The sequence below is a fragment of the Primulina tabacum genome, unplaced genomic scaffold, assembly GCF_025594145.1.
Source record: "Primulina tabacum isolate GXHZ01 unplaced genomic scaffold, ASM2559414v2 Contig1234, whole genome shotgun sequence".
NCBI lineage: Eukaryota > Viridiplantae > Streptophyta > Magnoliopsida > Lamiales > Gesneriaceae > Primulina > Primulina tabacum.
Window position 1 is genome coordinate 2483 of NW_027460167.1, and position 20731 is coordinate 23213.

General features: G+C 43.5%; 18 non-coding genes and 5 pseudogenes across 18 annotated transcripts; all 23 read left to right on the forward strand.

Moving 5' to 3' along the window:
- The first annotated feature begins 208 nt into the window (after window positions 1–208).
- On the forward strand, window positions 209–327 carry LOC142536139 (5S ribosomal RNA). The gene has a single exon (XR_012818036.1). It is a non-coding gene; the product is annotated as a 5S ribosomal RNA (ribosomal RNA).
- A 684-nt stretch (window positions 328–1011) lies between these two features.
- LOC142536150 (5S ribosomal RNA) lies at window positions 1012–1130 on the forward strand. Its single transcript, XR_012818046.1, has one exon. It is a non-coding gene; the product is annotated as a 5S ribosomal RNA (ribosomal RNA).
- Window positions 1131–1936: 806 nt separating this feature from the next.
- Window positions 1937–2055, forward strand: LOC142536152 (5S ribosomal RNA; annotated as a pseudogene).
- Window positions 2056–2859: 804 nt separating this feature from the next.
- Window positions 2860–2976, forward strand: LOC142536155 (5S ribosomal RNA; annotated as a pseudogene).
- Window positions 2977–3613: 637 nt separating this feature from the next.
- Window positions 3614–3732, forward strand: LOC142536149 (5S ribosomal RNA). Its single transcript, XR_012818045.1, has one exon. It is a non-coding gene; the product is annotated as a 5S ribosomal RNA (ribosomal RNA).
- Window positions 3733–4535: 803 nt separating this feature from the next.
- On the forward strand, window positions 4536–4654 carry LOC142536151 (5S ribosomal RNA; annotated as a pseudogene).
- Window positions 4655–6116: 1462 nt separating this feature from the next.
- On the forward strand, window positions 6117–6235 carry LOC142536147 (5S ribosomal RNA). Its single transcript, XR_012818043.1, has one exon. It is a non-coding gene; the product is annotated as a 5S ribosomal RNA (ribosomal RNA).
- A 681-nt stretch (window positions 6236–6916) lies between these two features.
- Window positions 6917–7035, forward strand: LOC142536142 (5S ribosomal RNA). The gene has a single exon (XR_012818039.1). It is a non-coding gene; the product is annotated as a 5S ribosomal RNA (ribosomal RNA).
- A 682-nt stretch (window positions 7036–7717) lies between these two features.
- On the forward strand, window positions 7718–7836 carry LOC142536143 (5S ribosomal RNA). The gene has a single exon (XR_012818040.1). It is a non-coding gene; the product is annotated as a 5S ribosomal RNA (ribosomal RNA).
- An 803-nt stretch (window positions 7837–8639) lies between these two features.
- LOC142536138 (5S ribosomal RNA) lies at window positions 8640–8758 on the forward strand. Its single transcript, XR_012818035.1, has one exon. It is a non-coding gene; the product is annotated as a 5S ribosomal RNA (ribosomal RNA).
- A 681-nt stretch (window positions 8759–9439) lies between these two features.
- On the forward strand, window positions 9440–9558 carry LOC142536156 (5S ribosomal RNA). The gene has a single exon (XR_012818047.1). It is a non-coding gene; the product is annotated as a 5S ribosomal RNA (ribosomal RNA).
- Window positions 9559–10240: 682 nt separating this feature from the next.
- On the forward strand, window positions 10241–10359 carry LOC142536157 (5S ribosomal RNA). The gene has a single exon (XR_012818048.1). It is a non-coding gene; the product is annotated as a 5S ribosomal RNA (ribosomal RNA).
- Window positions 10360–11039: 680 nt separating this feature from the next.
- Window positions 11040–11158, forward strand: LOC142536135 (5S ribosomal RNA). The gene has a single exon (XR_012818032.1). It is a non-coding gene; the product is annotated as a 5S ribosomal RNA (ribosomal RNA).
- Window positions 11159–12039: 881 nt separating this feature from the next.
- LOC142536136 (5S ribosomal RNA) lies at window positions 12040–12158 on the forward strand. Its single transcript, XR_012818033.1, has one exon. It is a non-coding gene; the product is annotated as a 5S ribosomal RNA (ribosomal RNA).
- Window positions 12159–12723: 565 nt separating this feature from the next.
- Window positions 12724–12841, forward strand: LOC142536141 (5S ribosomal RNA). The gene has a single exon (XR_012818038.1). It is a non-coding gene; the product is annotated as a 5S ribosomal RNA (ribosomal RNA).
- Window positions 12842–13524: 683 nt separating this feature from the next.
- Window positions 13525–13643, forward strand: LOC142536137 (5S ribosomal RNA). Its single transcript, XR_012818034.1, has one exon. It is a non-coding gene; the product is annotated as a 5S ribosomal RNA (ribosomal RNA).
- Window positions 13644–14903: 1260 nt separating this feature from the next.
- LOC142536158 (5S ribosomal RNA) lies at window positions 14904–15021 on the forward strand. The gene has a single exon (XR_012818049.1). It is a non-coding gene; the product is annotated as a 5S ribosomal RNA (ribosomal RNA).
- Window positions 15022–15701: 680 nt separating this feature from the next.
- Window positions 15702–15819, forward strand: LOC142536146 (5S ribosomal RNA). Its single transcript, XR_012818042.1, has one exon. It is a non-coding gene; the product is annotated as a 5S ribosomal RNA (ribosomal RNA).
- Window positions 15820–16508: 689 nt separating this feature from the next.
- Window positions 16509–16624, forward strand: LOC142536145 (5S ribosomal RNA). The gene has a single exon (XR_012818041.1). It is a non-coding gene; the product is annotated as a 5S ribosomal RNA (ribosomal RNA).
- A 686-nt stretch (window positions 16625–17310) lies between these two features.
- On the forward strand, window positions 17311–17429 carry LOC142536140 (5S ribosomal RNA). The gene has a single exon (XR_012818037.1). It is a non-coding gene; the product is annotated as a 5S ribosomal RNA (ribosomal RNA).
- Window positions 17430–18111: 682 nt separating this feature from the next.
- LOC142536154 (5S ribosomal RNA) lies at window positions 18112–18229 on the forward strand (annotated as a pseudogene).
- A 620-nt stretch (window positions 18230–18849) lies between these two features.
- On the forward strand, window positions 18850–18967 carry LOC142536148 (5S ribosomal RNA). Its single transcript, XR_012818044.1, has one exon. It is a non-coding gene; the product is annotated as a 5S ribosomal RNA (ribosomal RNA).
- A 683-nt stretch (window positions 18968–19650) lies between these two features.
- LOC142536153 (5S ribosomal RNA) lies at window positions 19651–19771 on the forward strand (annotated as a pseudogene).
- The last annotated feature ends 960 nt before the right edge of the window (window positions 19772–20731 follow it).

Below are 20731 nucleotides of genomic sequence, written 5' to 3' on the forward strand. Positions count from 1 at the left end.
ATAATTATTTCGATTGTTTTAGCCTTAATTTACGTAACGATCGCGACACAAGGACTGCTCAGGGAGGTCACCCATCCTAGCTCTGCCATCGCGCCAGAACGGTTAACTTCATTGTTCTGATTGGGCGAGAGCAGTGCCGCGTGTTGTCCATCGCCGCCCGCGCCACATGTACTCGAAGGATATAAGAATAAACATCCCACTCAATGTCGGGTACGATCATACCAGCACTAATGCACCGGATCCCATCAGAACTCCGAAGTTAAGCGTGCTTGGGCGAGAGCAGTGCTAGGATGGGCTACCCCCTGGAAAGTCCTCGTGTTGCACCCCTTTTTGTGTTTTTCTATTTTTGATTACTTGTTGACAGACTGATTTTCGGCTCAAATCATCTGAATCTCGATCGGACCAGATAAAACATCTGAAATCAACGTTGCTCGGGCACTGCCGGATTTGGAAAAAATTTAGTCTAATTTGATTGTAAACGGGCAAACGAACGAGATTCCTTACTCCGCAATGAGCTGGCGAGAGTGTTAGCCGAATTCCTTCTCTATGACGCTCTAATTTCGATTTCCGCCTTCTTAATAAACTTTCGTTCTCGAGAAATACTCATAGGAAGTTTGAAATTTGATTCATGTTCCATTTTATCGTATCTTAGGCATAATAATAGGCTTTACATTCGCTATTTTCTTCTTTTTATTTTTTTTTCTATTTTCTAGGAACATTTAGCGATTTTTTTTGTCGTGAGCCGGTTTTGTGTAGAAGGGTATGATGCAGATTATTCTTGAGATGGTTAACCTCATTAAAAACAATTATTTCGACTGTTTTAGCCATAATTTACGTAAACGGTCGCGACACGAGGAATGCCCAGGGAGGTCACCCATCCTAGCTCGGTCATCGCGCCAGAACGCTTAACTTCGTGGTTCTGATTGTGCGAGTGCAGTGCCGCATGTTTTCCATCGCCGCCCGCTCCACACGTACTCGAAGGATGTAAGAATAAACATCCCACTCAATGTCGGGTGCAATCATACCAGTTAAAATGCACCGGATCCCATCAGAACTCCAAAGTTAAGTGTGCTTGGGCGAGAGCAGTACTAGGATGGGTGACCTCCTGGGATGTCCTCGTGATTCACCCTTTTTCGTCTTTTTATATTTTTGATTACTTGTGGACAGACGATTTTTGGCTGAAGTTAAGCGTGCTTGGGCGAGAACAGTACTAGGATGGGTGACCCCCCTAGGAAGTCCTCGTGTTGCACCCCTTTTTCGTGTTTTTTCATTTTTAATGCTTGTTGACCGACGAATTTCGGCTCAAATCATCTGAATCTCGATCAGGAACAGATAAAACATGTGAAATCAACGTAGCTCGGGCACTGCCGGATTTGGACAAAATTGTAGCCTAACTAGATTGTAAACGGGCAAACGAACGAGAATCATTACTCCGTAATGAGCTGGCGAGAGTTTAGCCGAATTCTTTCTCTAAGAGCCTCTAATTTGCAATTTTCCGCTTCTGTTAAGCTTCCGTTTCCTCGAGAAATCCGCTTAGGAAGTTCGAAATTCGATTCCGTTTCCATTTTATCGTATCCCAGGCTTAATAATAGCTTTACATTCGTTATTTTCTTCTTCTTATTTTTTTTTCTGTTTTCTGGGAACATTTAGCGATTTTTGTTGTCGTGAGCCTGTTCTGTGCGGAAGGGTATGATGCAGATTACTCTGGAGACGGTTAACTCATTAAAACAATTATTTCGATTGTTTTATCCTTAATTTACGTAAACGGTCGCGACATGAGGACTGCTCAGGAAGGTCACCCATCCTAGTTATGTCATCGCGCCAGAACGCTTAACTTCATGGTTCTGATTGGGCGAGAGCAGTGCCGCGTGTTGTCCATCGCCGCCCGCTCCACATGTACTCGAAGGATATAAGAATAAACATCCCACAAAATGTCGGATGCGATCATACTAGCACTAATGCATCGGACCCGATCAGAACTCCGAAGTTAAGCGTGCCTGGGCGAGAGCAGTACTAGGATGGGTGTCCCCCTGGGAAGTCCTCGTGTTTCACCTTTTTTCGTGTTTTTCTATTTTTTATTACTTGTTGACAGACGATTTTCGGCTGAAGTTAAGCGTGCTTGGACGAGAGCAGTACTAGGATGGGTGATCCCCTAGGAAGTCCTCGTGTTGCACCCCTTTTCGTGTTTTTCCATTTTTAATTACTTGTTGACAGACGAATTTCGGCTCAAATCATCTGAATCTCGATCAGGACCAGATAAAACATGTGATATCAATGTAGCACGGGCACTGCTGGATTTGGACAAAATTGTAGCCTAATTAGATTGTAAACGGGCAAACGAACGAGACTCGTTACTCCGCAATGAGCTAGCGAGAGTTTAGCCGAATTCTTTCTTTAAGACCCTCTAATTTGAAATTTTCCGCTTCTGTTAAACTTCCGTTTCCTCGAGAAATCCGCTTAGGAAGTTTGAAATTAGATTCTGGTTCCATTTTATTGTATCCTAGGCATAATAATAGCTTTACATTCGTTATTTTCTTCTTCTTATTTTTTTCTATTTTCTTGGAACATTTAGCGATTTTTGTTGTCGTGAGTCGGTTCTGTGCGGAAGGGTATGATGCAGATTACTATGGAGACGGTTAACTCATTAAAAACAATTATTTCGATTGTTTTAGCCTTAATTTACGTAAACGGTCGCGACACGAGGACTGCTCAGGGAGGTCACCCATCCTAGCTCTGCCATCGCGCCAGAACGGTTAACTTCATTGTTCTGATTGGGCGAGAGCAGTGCCGCGTGTTGTCCATCACCGCTTGCTCCACACGTACTCGAGAAAAATAAGAATAAACATCCCACTCAATGTCGGGTGCGATCATACCAGCACTAAAGCACCGGATCCATTAGAACTACGAAGTTAAGCGTGCTTCGGCGAGAGCAGTACTAGGATGGGTGACCCCTGGGAAGTCCTCGTGTTACACCCTTTTTCGTATTTTTCTATTTTTGATTACTTGTTGACAGACGATTTTCGACTCAAATCATTTGAATCTCGATCGGGACCAGATAAGACATGTGAAATCAACGTGGCTCGGGCACTGTCGGATTTGGACAAAATTGTAGCCTAATTTGATTGTAAACGGGCAAACGAAAGAGACTTATTACTCCGCAATGAGCTGGCAAGATTTTAGCCGAATTCCTTCTCAAAGACCCTCAAATTTGCGATTTCCGCTTCTGTTAAGCTTCCGTTTCCTCGAGAAATCCATTTAGGAAGTCTGAAATTCTATTACGGTTCCATTTTCTTCTTCTTTTTTTTCTATTTTCTGGGAACATTTAGCGATTTTTGTTGTCGTGAGCCGGTTTTGTGCGGAAGGGTACGACGCAGATTATTCAGGAGATGGGTAACTCATTAAAAACAATTATTTCGACTGTTTTAGCCATAAGTTACGTAAACGGTCGCGACACGAGGAATGCCCAGGGAGGTCACCCATCCTAGCTCTGTCATCGCGCCAGAACGCTTAACTTCATGGTTCTAACTGGGCGAGAGCAGTGCCACGTGTTGTCCACGGCCGCCTGCTCCACACGTACTCGAGGGATATAAGAATAAACATCCCACTCAATGTCGGGTACGATCATACGAGCACTAATGCACCGGATCCCATCAGTACTCCGAAGTTAAGCGTGCTTCGGCGAGAGCAGTACTAGGATGGGTGACCCCCTGGAATGTCCTCGTGATGCATCCCTTTTCGTGTTTTTCTATTTTTGATTACTTGTTGACAGAAGATTTTCGGCTGAAATTAAGCGTGCTTGGGCGAGAGCAGTACTAGGATGGGTGACCCCCTAGGAAGTCCTCGTGTTGCACCCCTTTTCGCGTTTTTCCATTTTTAATTACTTGTTGACATACAAATTTCGGCTCAAATCATCTGAATCTCGATCAGGACCAGATAAAACATGTGAAATCAACGTAGCTCGGGCACTGCCGGATTTGGACAAAATTTTAGCCTAATTAGATTGTAAACGGGCAAACGAACGAGATTCATTACTCTGCAATGAGCTGACGAGAGTTTAGCCGAATTCTTTCTCTAAGACTCTCTAATTTGCCATTTTCCGCTTCTGTTAAGCTTCCGTTTCCTCGAGAAATCCGCTTAGGAAGTTCCAAATTCGATTCTGGTTCCATTTTATCGTATCCCAAACATAATAATAGCTTTACATTCGTTATTTTCTTCTTCTTATTTTTTTTTCTATTTTCTGGGAACATTTAGCGATTTTAGTTATCGTGAGCCAGTTCTATACGGAAAGGTGTGAAGCAGATTACTCCTGAGACGGTTAACTCATTAAAAACAATTATTTCTACTGTTTTATCCATAATTTACGTAAACGATTGCGACACGAGGACTGCCCAGGGAGGTCACCCATCCTAGCTCCGCCTTCGCGCCAGGTTGCTTAACTTCATGGTTCTAATTGGGTGAGAGCAGTGCCGCGTGTTGTCCATCGTTCGCTCCACATGTACTCGAAGGATATAAGAATAAACATCCCACTCAATGTCGGGTGCGATCATACCAGCAATAATGCACCGCATCCCATCAGAACTCCGAAGTTAAGCGTGCTTGGGCGAGAGCAGTACTAGGATGGGTGACCCCCTGGAATGTCCTTGTGATGCATCCCTTTTCGTGTTTTTCTATTTTTGATTACTTGTTGACAGAAGATTTTCGGCTGAAGTTAAGCGTGCATGGGCGAGAGCAGTACTAGGATGGGTGACCCCCTAGGAAGTCCTCGTGTTGCACCCTTTTTTGTGTTTTTCCATTTTTAATTACTTGTTGACATACGAATTTCGGCTCAAATCATCTGAATCTCGATCAGGACTAGATAAAACATGTGAAATCAACGTAGCTCGGGTATTGCCGGATTTGGACAAAATTGTAGCCTAATTTGATTGTAAACGGGCAAACGAACGACACTCCTTACTCCGCAATGAGCTGGCGAGAGTTTAGCCGAATTCCTTCTCTAAGACCCTCTAATTTGCTATTTTTCGCTTCTGTTAAGCTTCCGTTTCCTCGAGAAATCCGCATAGGAAGTTTGAAATTCGATTCCGATTCCATTTTATCGTATCCTAAGAATAATAATAGCTTTACATTCGCTATTTCTTCTTCTTATTTTTTTTTCTATTTTCTGGGAACATTTAGCGATTTTTGTTGTCGTGAGCCGATTCTGTGCAGAATGGTATGACGCAGATTACTTCGGAGACGGTTAACTCATTAAAAACAATTATTTCGACTGTTTTATCCATAATTTACGTAAACGGTCACAACACGAGGACTGCCCAGGGAGGTCACCCATCCTAGCTCTGCCATCGCGCTTCACTTCATGGTTTTGATTGGGTGAGAGCAGTGCCGCCTGTTGTCCATCGCCCGCTCCACACGTACTCGAGGGATATAAGTTTCACCCTTTTTCGTGTTTTATAGTTTTTATTACTTGTTGACATACTATTTTCGGCTCAAATCATCTGAATCTCGATCGGGACCAGATAAAACATGTGAAATCAACGTAGCTCGGGCACTGCCGGATTTGGACAAAATTGTAGCCTAATTTGATTGTAAACGGGCAAACGAACGAGACTCCTTACTCCGCAATGAGCTGGCGAGAGTTTAGCCGAATATCATCTCTAAGACCCTCTAATTTGCGATTTTTCGCTTCTGTTAAGCTTCCGTTTCCTCGAAAAATCCGCATAGGACGTTTGAAATTCGATTCCGGTTCCATTTTATCGTATCCTAGGAATAAAAATAGCTTTAGATTCGCTATTTCTTCTTCTTTTTTTTTTTCAATTTTCTGGGAACATTTAGTGATTTTTGTTGTCGTGAGCCGGTTCTGTGCGGATGGGTATGACGAAGATTACTCTGGAGACGGTTAACTCATTAAAAACAATTATTTCGACTTTTTAATCCATAATTTACGTAAACGGTCCCGACACGAGGACTGCCCAGGGAGGTCACCCATCCTCGTTCTGCCATCGCGCCAGGACGCTTAACTTCATGGTTCTGATTGGGTGAGAGCAGTGCCGCATGTTGTCCATCGCCGCCCGCTCCACACGTACTCGAGGGATATAAGAATAAACATCACACTCAATGTCGGGTGCGATCATACCAGCACTAATGCACCGGATCCCATCAGAACTCCAAAGTTAAGCGTGCTTGGGCGAGAGCAGTACTAGGATGGATGACCCATTGGGAATTCCTCGTGTTGCACCCCTTTTCGTGTTTTTCTATTCTTGATTACTTGTTGACAGACGATTTTCAGCTCAAATCATCTGAATCTCGATCGGGACAAGATAAGACGTGTGAAATCAACGTAGCTCGGGCACTGCCGTATTTGGACAAAATTGTAGTCTAATTTGATTGTAAACGGGCAAACGAACGAGATTCATTACTCCGCAATGAGCTGGCGAGAATACAGCCGAATTCCTTCTCTAAGACCCTCTGATTTGCGATTTTAAGCTTCTGTTAAGATTCCGTTTCCTCGAGAAATCCGCTTAGAAAGTTCGAAATTTGATTCCGGTTCCATTTTATAGTATCCTAGGCATAATAATAGCTTTACATTCGCTATTTTCTTATTCTTATTTTTTTCTATTTTCTGGAAAAATTTATAAATTTTTGTTGTCGTGAGCCAGTTCTGTGCGGAAGGGTATGACGCAGATAACTCCGGAGACGGTTAACTCATTAAAAACAATTATTTCGACTGTTTTAGCCAAAATTTACGTAAACAGTCGCGATCCGAGGACTTCCCGGGCGGTCACCCACCCTAGCTCTGCCATCACGCCAGAACGCTTAACTTAATGGTTCTGATTGGGCGAGAGCAGTGCCGCGTTTTGTCCATCGCCGCCCGTTCCACACGTACTCGAGGGATATAATAATAAACATCCAACTCAATGTCGGATGCGATCATACCGGCACTAATGCACTGGATCCCATTAGAACTCCGAAGTTAAGCGTGCTTGGGCGAGAGCAGTACTAGAATGGGTGACTCATTGGGAAGTCCTCGTGTTGAACCCCTTTTCGAGTTTTTCTATTTTTGATTAATTGATGACAGTTGATTTTCGGTTCAAATCATCTGAATCTCGATCGGGACCAGATAAGAATGTGAAATCCACGTAGCTCGGGCACTGCCGGATTTGGACAAAATTGTAGCCTAATTTGATTATAAACGGGCAAACGAACGAGACTCTTTACTCCGCAATGAGCTGGCGAGATTTTAGCCGAATTCCTTCTCTAAGACCCTCTAATTTGCGATTTTCCGCTTCTGTTAAGCTTCCGTTTACACGAGAAATCAGCTTAGGAAGTTCGAAATTCGATTCTGGTTCCATTTTATCCTATCACAGGCATGATAATTGCTTTACATTCGTTGTTTTCTTCTTCTTATTTTTTTTCTATTTTCTGTGAACATTTAGCAACTTTTGTTGTCGTGAGCCGGTTCTGTGCAGAAGGGTATGATGCAGATTACTCTAGAGACGGTTAACTCATTAAAAACAATTATTTCGATTGTTTTAGCCTTAATTTACGTAAACGGTCGTGACACGAGGACTGCTCAAGGAGGTCACCCATCCTAGCTCTGCCATCTTGCCAGAACGCTTAACTTCATGGTTCTGATTGGGAGAGAGCACTGCCGCGTGTTGTCCATCGCCGCCCACTCCACACGTACTCGAGGGATATAAGAATAAACATCCCACTCAATGTCTGGTGCGATCATACCAGCACTAATGCACCGGATCACGTCAGAACTCCGAAGTTAAGCGTGCCTGGGCGAGAGCAGTACTAGGATGGGTGACCCCCTGGGATGTCTTCGTGATGCACCCATTTTCGTGTTTTTCTATTTTTGATTACTTGTTGACAGACGATTTTCGGCTGAAGTTAAGCGTGCTTGGGCGAGAGCAGTACTAGGATGGGTGGCCCCCTAGAAAGTCCTCGTGTTGCACCCCTTTTCGTGTTTTTCTATTCTTAATTACTTGTTGACAGACGATTTTCGGCTCAAATCATCTGAATCTCGATCGGGACAAGATAAAACATGTGAAATCAACGTAGCTCGGGCACTGCCTGATTTGGACAAAATTGTAGCCTAATTAGATTGTAAACGGGCAAACAAACGAGATTCATTACTCCGCAATGAGCTGGCGAGAATACAGCCGAATTCCTTCTCTAAGACCCTCTAATTTGCGATTTTAAGCTTCTGTTAAGATTCCGTTGCCTCGAGAAATCCGCTTAGAAAGTTCGAAATTTGATTCCGGTTCCATTTTATAGTATCCTAGGCATAATAATAGCTTTACATTCGCTATTTTCTTATTCTTATTTTTTTCTATTTTCTGGAAAAATTTAGAAATTTTTGTTGTCGTGAGCCAGTTCTGTGCGGAAGGGTATGACGCAGATAACTCCGGAGACGGTTAACTCATTAAAAACAATTATTTCGACTGTTTTAGCCATAATTTACGTAAACAGTCGCGATCCGAGGACTTCCCGGGCGGTCACCCACCCTAGCTCTGCCATCACGCCAGAACGCTTAACTTCATGGTTCTGATTGGGCGAGAGCAGTGCCGCGTTTTGTCCATCGCCGCCCGTTCCACACGTACTCGAGTGATATAAGAATAAACATCCCACTCAATGTCGGATGCGATCATACCAGCACTAATGCACTGGATCCCATCAGAACTCCGAAGTTAAGCGCGCTTGGGCGAGAGCAGTACTAGAATGGGTGACTCATTGGGAAGTCCTCGTGTTGCACCCCTTTTCGAGTTTTTCTATTTTTGATTAATTGATGACAGATGATTTTCCGTTCAAATCATCTGAATCTCGATCGGGACCAGATAAGAATGTGAAATCCACGTAGCTCGGGCACTGCCGGATTTGGACAAAATTGTAGCCTAATTTGATTATAAACGGGCAAACGAACGAGACTCATTACTCCGTAATGAGCTGGCGAGATTTTAGCCGAATTCCTTCTCTAAGACCCTCTAATTTGCGATTTTCCGCTTCTGTTAAGCTTCCGTTTCAACGAGAAATCAGCTTAGGAAGTTCGAAATTCGATTCTGGTTCCATTTTATCGTATCCCAGGCATAATAATACCTTTACATTCGTTATTTCCTTCTTCTTATTTTTTTATATTTTCTGGGAACATTTATCGATTTTTGTTGTCGTGAGCCGGTTCTGTACGGAAGGGTATGACGCAGATTACTCCGGAGACGGTTAACTCATTAAAAACAATTTTTTCGATTATTTTAGCCTTAATTTACGTAAACGGTCTCGACACGAGGACTGCTCAGGGAGGTCACCCATCCTGGCTCTGCCATCGCGCCAGAACGCTTAACTTCATGGTTCTGATTGGGCGAGAGCAGTGCCGCGTGTTCTCCATCGCCGCCAGCTCCACACGTACTCGAGGGATATAAGAATAAACATCCCACTCAATGTCCGGTGCGATCATACCAGCACTAATGCAACGGATCCCGTCAGAACTCCGAAGTTAAACGTGCTTGGGCGAGACCAGTACTAGGATGGGTGACCCCCTGGGAAGTCCTCGTGTTGCACCCCTTTTCGTGTTTTTCTATTTTTGATTACTTGTAGACAGACGATTTTTGGCTTAAATCCTCTGAATCTCGATCGGGACCAGATAAAACATGTGAAATCAACGTAGCTCGGGCACTGCCGGATTTGGACAAATTTTTAGCCTAATTTGATTGTAAACGGGCAAACGAACGAGACTCATTACTCCGCAATGAGCAGGCGAGAGTTTAACCGAATTCTTTCTCGAAGACCCTCTAATTTGCGATTTTCCGCTTCTGTTAAGCTTCCGTTTCCTCGAGAAATCCGCTTAGGAAGTTCGAAATTCGAGTCCGGTTCCATTTTATCGTATCCCAGGTATAATAATAGCTTTACATTCGCTATTTTCTTCTTCTTATTTTTTTTTTATTTTCTGAGAACATTTAGCGATTTTTGTTGCCGAGAGCCGGTTCTGTGCAGAAGGGTATGACGCAGATTACTCCGAAGACGGTTAACTCATTAAAAACAATTATTTCGACTGTTTTATCAATAATTTACGTAAACGGTCGCGACACGAGGAACGCCTAGGGAGGTCACCCATCCTAGCTCTGCCATCGCGCCAGATCGCTTAACTTCATGGTTCTGATTGGGCGAGAACAAAGCCGCGTGTTGTCCATCCCGCCCGCTCCACAGGTATTCGAGGAATATAAGAATAAACATCCCACTCAATGTCAGGTGCGATCATACCCGCACTAATGCATCGGATCCCATCAGAACTCCAAAGTTAAGCGTGCTTGGACGAGAGAAGTACTAGGATGGGTGACCCCTTGGGAAGTCCTCGTGTTGCACCCCTTTTCGTGTTTTTCTATTTTTGATTACTTGTTGACAGACGATTTTCGGCTCAAATCATCTGAATCTCGATCGAGACCAGATAAGACATGTGAATCAACGTGGCTCGGGCACTGCCGGATTTGGACAAAATTGTAGCCTAATTTTATTGGTAACGGGCAAGCGAACGAGACTCATTACTCCGCAATGAGCTGGCGAGATTTAATCCGAATTTTTTCTCTAAGGCCCTCTAATTTGTGATTTTCTGCTTCAGTTAAGCTTGCACTTCCTCGAGAAATCCGTTTAGGAAGTCCGAAATTCGATTCCGGTTCTATTTTATCGTATCCAGGATTAATAATAGCTTTACATTTGCTATTTTTTTCTTCTTATTTTTTTTTATTTTCTTGGAACATTAAGCGATTTTTGTTGTCGTGAGCCGCTTCTGTGCGGAAGGGTATGACGCAGATTACTCCAGAGACGATTAACACATTAAAAACAATTATTTCGACTGTTTTAGCCATATTTTACGTAAACGGTCGCGACACGAGGACTGCCCAGGGAGGTCACCCATCGTAGCTCTGCCATCGCGCCAGAAAGCTTAACTTCAAGGTTCTGATTGGGCGAGAGCAGTGCCGCGTGTTGTCCCTTGCCGCCCGCTCCACACGTACTCGAAAGATATAAGAATAAACATCCCACTCAATGTCGGGTGCGATCATACCAGCACTAATGCACCGGATCCCATCAGAACTCCGAAGTTAAGCGTGCCTGGGCGAGAGCAGTACTAGGATGGGTGGCCCCCTGGAAATACCTCGTGTTGCACCCCTTTTCGTGTTTTTCTATTTTTGATTACTTGTTGACAGACGATTTTCGGCTCAAATCATCTGAATCTCGATCGAGACCAGATAAGACATGTGAATCAACGTAGCTCGGGCACTGCCGGATTTGGACAAAATTGTAGCCTAATTTTATTGTTAACGGGCAAGCGAACGAGACTCATTACTCTGCAATGAGCTGGCGAGATTTAAGCCGAATTCTTTCTCTAAGACCCTCTAATTTGCGATTTTCCGCTTCAGTTAAGCTTGCGCTTCCTCAAGAAATCCGTTTAGGAAGTCCGAAATTCGATTCCGATTCTATTTTATCGTATCCCAAGCATAATTATAGCTTTACATTCGCTATTTTCTTCTTCTTATTTTTTTCTATTTTTGGAAACATTAAGCGATTTTTGTTGTCGTGAGCCGCTTCTGTGCGGAAGGGTATGACGCAGATTACTCCGGACACGTTTAACTCATTAAAAACAATTATTTCGACTGTTATATCCATATTTTACGTAAACGGTCGCGACACGAGGACTGCCCAGGGAGGTCACCCATCCTAGCTCTGCCATCGCGCCAGAACGCTTAACTTCATGGTTCGGATTGGGCGAGAGCAGTGCCGCGTGTTGTCCATCGCCGCCAGCTCCACACGTACTCGAGGGATAAAATAATAAACATCCCACACAATGTCGGGTGCGATCATACTAGCACTAATGCACCGGATCCAATCAGAACTCCGAACTTAAGCGTGCTAGGATGGGTGACCGCCGGATCCAATCAGTACTCCGAACTTCATGGTTCGGATTGGGCGAGAGCAGTGCCGCGTGTTGTCCATCGCCGCCCGATTCCCATATACTCGAGGGATATAAGAATAAACATCCCACTCAATGTCAGGTGCGATCATACCAGTACTAATGCACCGGATTCCATCAGAACTCCGAAGTTAAGCGTGCTTGGTTGAGAGCAGTACTAGGATGGGTGACCCCTTGGGAAGTCCTCGTGTTGCACCCTTTTTCGTGTTTTTCTATTTTTGATTACTTGTTGACACACGATTTTTGGCTCAAATCATTTGAATCTCGATCAGGACCAGATAAGACATGTGAAATCAACGTAGCTCGGGCACTGCAGGATTTGGACAAAATTGTAGGCTAATTTGATTGTAAACGGGCAAACGAACGAGACTTATTACTCTGCAATGAGCTGGCGAGATTTTAGCCGAATTGCTTCTCTAAGACCCTCTAATTTGCGATTTTCCGCTTCTGTTAAGCTTCTGTTTCCTCGAGAAATCCGCTTAGGAAGTTCGAAATTCGATTCCTGTGCGGAAGGGTATGATGCAAATTACTTCGGAGACGGTTAACTCATTAAAAACAATTATTTCGACTGTTTTAGCCATAATTTATGTAAACGGTCGCGACACAAGAACTTCTCAGGTAGGTCACCCATCCTAGCACTTCCATCGCTCCAGAACGCTTAACTTCATGATTCTGAATAGGCGAGAGCATTGCCGCGTGTTGTCCATCGCCGCTCGCTCCACACGTACTCGAGGGATATAAGAATAAACATCCCACTCAATGTCGGGTGCGATCATACCAGCACTAATGCACCGGATCCCATCAGAACTCCGAAGTTAAGCTTGCTTGGGCGAGAGCAGTACTAGGTTGGGTGACCCCTGGGAAGTCCTTGTGTTACACCACTTTTCGTGTTTTTCTATTTTTGATTACTTGTTGACATATGATTTTTGGCTAAAATCATGTGAATCTGGATCGGGACAAGATAAAACATGTGAAATCAACGTAGCTCGGGCAGTGCTGGGTTTGGACAAAATTGTAGGCTAATTTGATTGTAAACGGGCAACCGAACGAGACTCATTACTCCGCAATGAGGTGGCGAGATTTTAGCCGAATTCTTTCTCTAAGACCCTCTAATTTGCGATTTTTCGCTTCTGTTAAGCTTCCGTTTTCTCGAGAAATCCGCTTAGGAAGTTCGAAAATTCGATTCCAGATCCATTTTATCGTATCTCATGCATAAAAATAGCTTTACATTCGCTATTTTCTTCTTCTTTTTTTTTCTATTTTCTGGGAACATTTAGCGATTTTTGTTATCGTGAGCCAGTTCTCTACGGAAGAGTATGACGCAAATTACTCCGGAGAGGGTTAACTTATTAAAAACAATTATTTCGACTGTTTTATCCATATTTTACGTAAACGGTCGCGACACGAGGACTGCCCAGGGAGGTCCACCCATCCTAGCTCTGCCATCGCGCCACAAAGCTTAACTTCATGGTTCTGATTGGGCGAGAGCAGTGCCGCGTGTTGTTCCTCGCCGCCCGCTCCACACGTACTCGAAAGATATAAGAATAAACATCCCACTGAATGTCGGGTGCGATCATACCAGCACTAATGCACCTGATCCCATCAGAACTCCGAAGTTAAGCGTGCCTGGGCGAGAGCAGTACTAGGATGGGTGGCCCTCTGGAAAGTCCTCGTGTTGCACGCCTTTTCGTGTTTTTCTATTTTTGATTACTTGTTGACAGACGATTTTCAGCTCAAATCTTCTGAGTCTCGATCTGGACCAGATAAGACATGTGAAATCAACGTATCTCGGGCACTGCCGGGTTTGGACAAAATTGTAGGCTAATTTGATTGTAAACGGGCAAACGAACGAGACTCATTACTCCGCAATGAGCTGGCGAGATTTTAGCAGAATTCCTTCTCTAAGACCCTCTAATTTGCGATTTTACGCTTCCGTTAAGCTTCTGTTTCCTCGAGAAATCCGCTTAGGAAGTTCGAAATTCGATTCCGGTTCCATTTTATCGTATCCCAGGCATAATAATAGCTTTACATTTGCTATTTTATTCTTCTTATTTTTTTCCTTTTATTTTTGGAACATTTAGCGATTTTTGTTGTCGTGAACCGGTCCTTTGCTGTAGGGTATGACGCATATTACTCCGTAGACGGTTAACTCATTAAAAACAATTAATGCACCGGATCCCATCAAAACTCCGAAGTTAAGCGTGCTTGGTCGAGAGCAGTACTAGGATGGGTGACCCCCTGGGAAGTCCTCGTGTTGCACCCCTTTTCGTGTTTTTCTATTTTTGATTACTTGTTGACAGACGATTTTCGGCTCAAATCATCTGAATCTCGATCGGGACAAGATAAGACATGAGAAATCAACGTAGCTCGGGTGCTGCCGGATTTGGACAATATTGTAGGCTAATTTGATTGCAAACGGGCTACGAACGAGACTCATTACTGCGCAATGAGGTGGAGAGATTTAGCCGAATTCTTTCTCTGAGACACTTTAATTTGCGATTTTCCACTTCTGTTAAGCTTCTGTTTTCTCGAGAAATCTGCTTAGGAAGTTCGAAATTCGATTCCGGTTCCATTTTATCGTATCCCAGGCATAATAACGGATTTACATTCGCTATTTTCTTCTTCTTATTTTTTTTCTATTTTCTAGAAAAATTTAGCAATTTTTGTTGTCATAAGCCGGTTCTGTGCGGAAAAGTTTGACGCAGATTACTCCGGAGACGGTTAACTCATTAAAAACAGTTATTTCGACTGTTTTATCCATAATTTACGTAAACAGTCGCGACACGAGTACTGCCCAGGGAGGTCACCGATCCTAGCTCTGCCATAGCGCCAGAACGCTTAACTTCATGGTTCTGATTGGGCGAGAGCAGTGACGCGTGTTGTCCATCGCCGCCCGTTCCAAAAGTACTCGAGGAATATAAGAATAAACATCCCACTCAATGTCGGGTGCGATCATACCAGCACTAATGCACCGGATCCCATCAGAACTCCGTAGTTAAGCGTGCTTGGGCGAGAGCAGTACTAGGATGGGTGACCCCCTGGAAGTCATCGTGTTGCACCCCTTTTCGTGTTTTTCTATTTTTGATTACTTGTTGAGAGACGATTTTCGGCTCAAATAATCTGAATCTCTATCGGGACTAAATAAGATATGTGAAATCAACGTAGCTCGGGCACTACTGGATTTGGACAAAATTGTAGGATAATTTGATTGTAAACGGGCAAACGAACAAGACTCATTACTTTGCAATGAGCTGGCGAGATTTTAGCCGAATTCCTTCTCTAAGACCCTCTAATTTGCGATTTTCCGCTTCTGTTAAGCTTCCGTTTCCTCGAGAAATCCGTTTAGGAAGTCCAAAATTCGATTCCGGTTCCATTTTATCGTATCCCAGGCATAATAACAGCTTTACATTCTCTATTTTCTTCTTCTTTTTTTTCTATTTTCTGGGAACATTTAGCGATTTTTGTTGTCGTGAGCCGGTTCTGTGCGGAAGGGTATGACGCAGATTACTTCAGAGACTGTTAACTCATTAAAAACAATTATTTCGATTGTTTTATCCATAATTTACGTAAACGATCGCGACACGAGGACTTTCGAGGGAGGTCACCCATCCTTGCTCTGCCATCGCGCCAGAACGCTTAACTTTATGGTTCTATTTGGGCGAGAGCAGTGTCGCGTTTTGTCCATTGCCGCCCGCTCCACATGTACTCGAGGGATATAAGAATAAACAACCCACTTAATGTCGGGTGCGATCATACTAGCACTAATGCACCGGATCCCATCAGAACTCTGAAGTTAAGCGTGCTTGGTGAGAGCAGTACTAGGATGGCTGACCCCTAGGGAATTCCACGTATTGCACCCCATTTCGTGTTTTTCTATTTTTGTTTACTTGTTGACAGACGATTTTTGGCACAAATCATCTGAATCTCGATCGGGACCAGATAAGACATGAGAAATTAACGTAGCTCGGGCACTGCCGGATTTGGAGAAAATTGTAGGCTAATTTGATTGTAAACGGGCAAACGAACGAGACTCCTTACTCCGCAATGAGCTGGCAAGATTTTAGCCGACTTTCTTCTCTAATACCCTCTAATTTGCGAATTTACGCTTCTGTTAAGCTTCCGTTTCCTCGAGAAATCCGCCTAGGAAGTCCGAAATTCGATTCCGGTTCCATTTTATCGTATCCTAGGAATAATAACGGATTTACATTTGCTATTTTCTCCTTCTTATTTTTTTTCTATTTTCTGGGAACATTTATTGATTTTTGTTGTCATGAGCCGGTTCTGTGCGGAAGGGTATGACGCAGATTACTCCAGAGACAGAGACGGTTAACTAATTAAAAACAAGTATTTTGACTGTTTTATCCATAATTTACGTAAACGGTCGCGACACGAGGACTTCCCAGGGAGGTCACCCATCCTAGCTCTGCATTCGCCCCAGAACGCTTAACTTCATGGTTCTGATTGGGCGAGAGCAGTGCCGCGTGTTGTCCATCATCGCCCGTTCCACACGTACTCGAGGGATATAAGAATAAACATCCCACTCAATGTCGGTTGCGATCATACCAGCACTAATGCACCGGATCCATCAGAACTCCGAAGTTAAGCGTGCTTGGGCAAGAGCAGTACTAGGATGGGTGACCCCAGGAAGTCCTTGTGTTGCACCCCTTTTCGTGTTTTTCTATTTTTGATTGCTTGTTGACAGACGATTTTCGGCTCAAATCATCTGAATCTCGATCGAGACCAGATAAGACATGTGAAATCAACGTAGCTCGTGCACTGCCGGATTTGGACAAAATTGTAGGCTAATTTGATTGTAAACGGGCAAACGAACGAGACTCGTTACTCCGCAATGACCTGGCGAGAGTTTAGCCGAATTCGTTCTCTAAGACCCTCTAATTTTCGATTTTCCGCTTCTGCTAAGCTTCCGTTTCTTCAAGAAATCTGCTTAGGAATTTCGAAATTCGATTTCGGTTCTATTTTATCGTATCCCAGGCATAATAATAGCTTTACATTCGCTATTTTCTTCTTCTTATTTTTTTTTCTATTTTTTTCTAGGAACATTTAGCGATTTTTGTTGTCGTGAGCCGGTGCTGTGCGGAAGTGTATGATGAAGATTACTCCGGAGACAGTTAACTCATTAAAAACAATTATTTCGACTGTTTTATCCATATTTTCGTAAACGGTCGCGACACGAGGACTGCCCAGGGTGGTCACCCATCCTAGCTCTGCCATCGCGCCAGAACGCTTAACTTCATGGTTCTTATTGGACGAGAGCAGTTCCGCGTGTTGTCCATCGCCTCCCGTTCCACATGTACTCGAGGGATATAAGAATAAACATCCCACTCAATGTCGGGTGCGATCATACCAGCACTAATGCACCGGATCTCATCAGAACTCTGAAGTTAAGCGTGCTTGGGTGAGAGCAGTACTAGGATGGCTGATCCCTAGGGAATTCCTCGTGTCGCACCCAATTTCGTGTTTTTCTATTTTTGATTATTTGTTGACATACGATGTTTGGCTCAAATAATCTGAATCTCGATCGTGACTAGATAAGACATGTGAAATCAACGCAGCTCGGGCACTGCCGGATTTGGACAAAATTGAAGCCTAATTTGATTGTAAACGGGCAAACGAACGAGACTCATTACTCCGCAATGAGCTGGCGAGATTTTAGCCGAATTCCTTCTTTAAGACACTCTAATTTGCGATTTTTCGCTACTGTTAAGCTTACGTTTCCTCGAGAAATCCGCTTAGGATGTTCGAAATTCGATTCCGGTTCCATTTTATCGTATCCCAGGCATAAAATAGCTTTACATTCGCTATTTTCTTCTTCTTATTTTTTTTCTATTATCTGGGAAAATTTAGCGATTTTTGTTGTCGTGAGCCGGTTCTGTGCGGCAGGGTATGACGTAGATTACTCCGGATTCGGTTAACTCATTAAAAACAATTATTTCGACTGTTTTATCCATAATTTACGTAAACGGTAGCGACACGAGGACTTCCCAGGGAGGTCACCCATCCTAGCTCTGCCATCGCGCTAGAACGCTTAACTTCATGGTTCTCATTGGGCGAGAGCAGTGCCGCGTGTTGTCCATCGCAGCCCCCTCCACACGTACTCGAGGGATATAAGAATATACATCCCACTCAATGTCGAGTGCGATCGTACCTGCACTAATGCACCGGATCCAATCAGAACTCCGAAGTTAAGCATACTTGGGCGAGACCAGTACTAGGATGGGTGACCCCCTGGAAGTCCTCGTGTTGCACCACTTTTCGTGTTTTTCTATTTTTGATTACTTGTTGATAGACAATTTTCGTCTCAAATCATCTGAATCTCGATCAGGACCAAATAAGACATGTGAAATCAACGTAGCTCGGGCATTGCCGGATTTGGACAAAATTGTAGGCTAATTTGATTGTATACGGGCAAACGAACGAGACTCATTACTCCGCAATAAGCTGGAGAGATTTTAGCCGAATTCCTTCTACAAGACCCTCTAATTTGCGATTTTCCGTTTATGTTAAGCTTATGTTTCCTCGAGAAATCCGCTTAGGAAGTTCGAAATTCAATTCCGGTTCCATTTTATCGTATACCAGGCATAAAAATAGCTTTACATTTGATATTTTCTTCTTCTTATGTTTTTATATTTTCTGGGAACATTTAGCGATTTTTGTTGTCGTGAGCCGGTTCTGTGCGGAAGGGTATGACGCAGATTACTACGGAGACGGTTAACTCATTAAAAACAATTATTTCGACTGTTTTATCCATAATTTACGTAAACGGTCGCGACACGAGGACTTCCCAGGGAGGTCACCCATCCTAGCTCTACTATCGTCGCCCGCTCCACACGTACTCGAGGGATATAAGAATAAACATCTCACTCAATGTCGGATGCGATCATACCAGCACTAATGCAACGGATCCCATCAGAACTCTTAAGTTAAGTGTGCTTGGGCGAGAGCAGTACTAGGATGGGTGACCCCCTGGAATTCCTCGTGTTGCACCCCTTTTCGTGTTTTTCTATTTTTGATTACTTGTTGACAGACGATTTTCAGCTCAAATCATCTGAATCTCGATCGGGACCAGATAAGACATGTGAAAACAACGTAGCCCGGGCACTGCCAGATTTGGAAAAAATTGTAGCCTAATTTGATTTTAAACGGGCAAACGAACGAAAATCATTATTCCGCAATGAGCTGGCGAGATTTTAGCCGAATTCCTTCTCTAAGACCTTCTAATTTGCGATTTTCCGCTTCTGTTAAGCATCCGTTTCCTCGAGAAATCCGTTTAAGAAGACCGAAATTCGATGCCGATTCCATTTTATCGTATCACAGGCATAATAATAGCTTTACATTTGCTATTTTCTTCTTCTTATTTTTTTTTCTATTTTCTGGGAACATTTAGCGATTTTTGTTGTCGTGAGCCGATTCTATGCAGAAGGGTATGACGTAGATTACTCCGGAGACTGTTAACTCAATAAAAACAATTATTTCGACTGTTTTATCAAAATTTACGTAAACGGTCGCTACACGAGGACTTCCCAGAGAGGTCACCCATCCTAGCTCTGCCACCACGCTAGAACGCTTAACTTCATGGTTCTGATTGGGCGAGAGCAGTGCTGCGTGTTGTCCATCGCCGCCCGCTCCACACGTACTCGAGGGATATAAGAATAAACATCCCACTCAATGTCGTGTGCGATCATACCTGCACTAATGCACATAATCCCATCAGAACTCCGAAGTTAAGTGTGCTTGGGCGAGAGCAGTACTAGGATGGGTGACCCCCTCGCGGAAGTCCTCGTGTTGCACGCCTTGTTTCGTGTTTTTCTATTTTGATTACTTGGTTGACAGACGTTTTTTGGCTCAAATCATCTGAATCTCGATTGGGACCAGATAAGACATGTGAAATCAACGTAGCTCGGGCACTGCCGGATTTGGGACCAAATTGTAGCCTAATTTGATTGTAAACGGGCAAACGAACAAGACTCATTACTCCGCAATGAGCTGGCGAGATTTTAGCCGAATTCATTCTCTAAGACCCTCTAATTTACGATTTTCAGCTTCTGTTAAGCTTCTGTTCCTCAAGAAATCATTTAAGAATTCCGAAATTCGATTCCGGTTCCATTTTATTGTATCTTAGGCATAATAATAGCTTTACATTCGCTTTTTTTTTTCTTCTTATTTTTTTCTATTTTCTGGAAAATTTAGCTATTTGTGTGTCGTGAGCCGGTTCTGTGCGGAAGGGTATGACGCAGATTACTCAGGAGATGGTTAACTCATTAAAAACAATTATTTCGGCTGTTTTATCCATAATTACGTAAACGGTCGCGACACGAGGACTTTCCAGGGTGGTCAACCATCCTATATCTGCCATCGCGCTAGAACGCTTAACTTCATGGTTCTGATTGGGCGAGAGCAGTGCCGCGTGTTGTCCATCGCCGCCTCCTCCACACGTACTCGAGGGATATAAGAATATACATCCCACTCAATGTCGGGTGCGATCATACCAGGACTAATGTGGGGACCCGGACGCTAATCATCTTCTTAATCATCTTTGGGATTTAATTATCAATTAAGATAATCAGGGTCTAAAAATTTTTCTTTTTTTAAAATGTAAGTGCGGAACGTAATGGAATTAACTAATATACATCTCAGTATAAAAGTACAATAATGTACAACAATTATTCAAACTAGTCTAAGGTTTAACTACTAAATTTCAAGTATTAACCAAGTCTACATCCAGACCGAATCACCACCTATTCTCGATCTCTC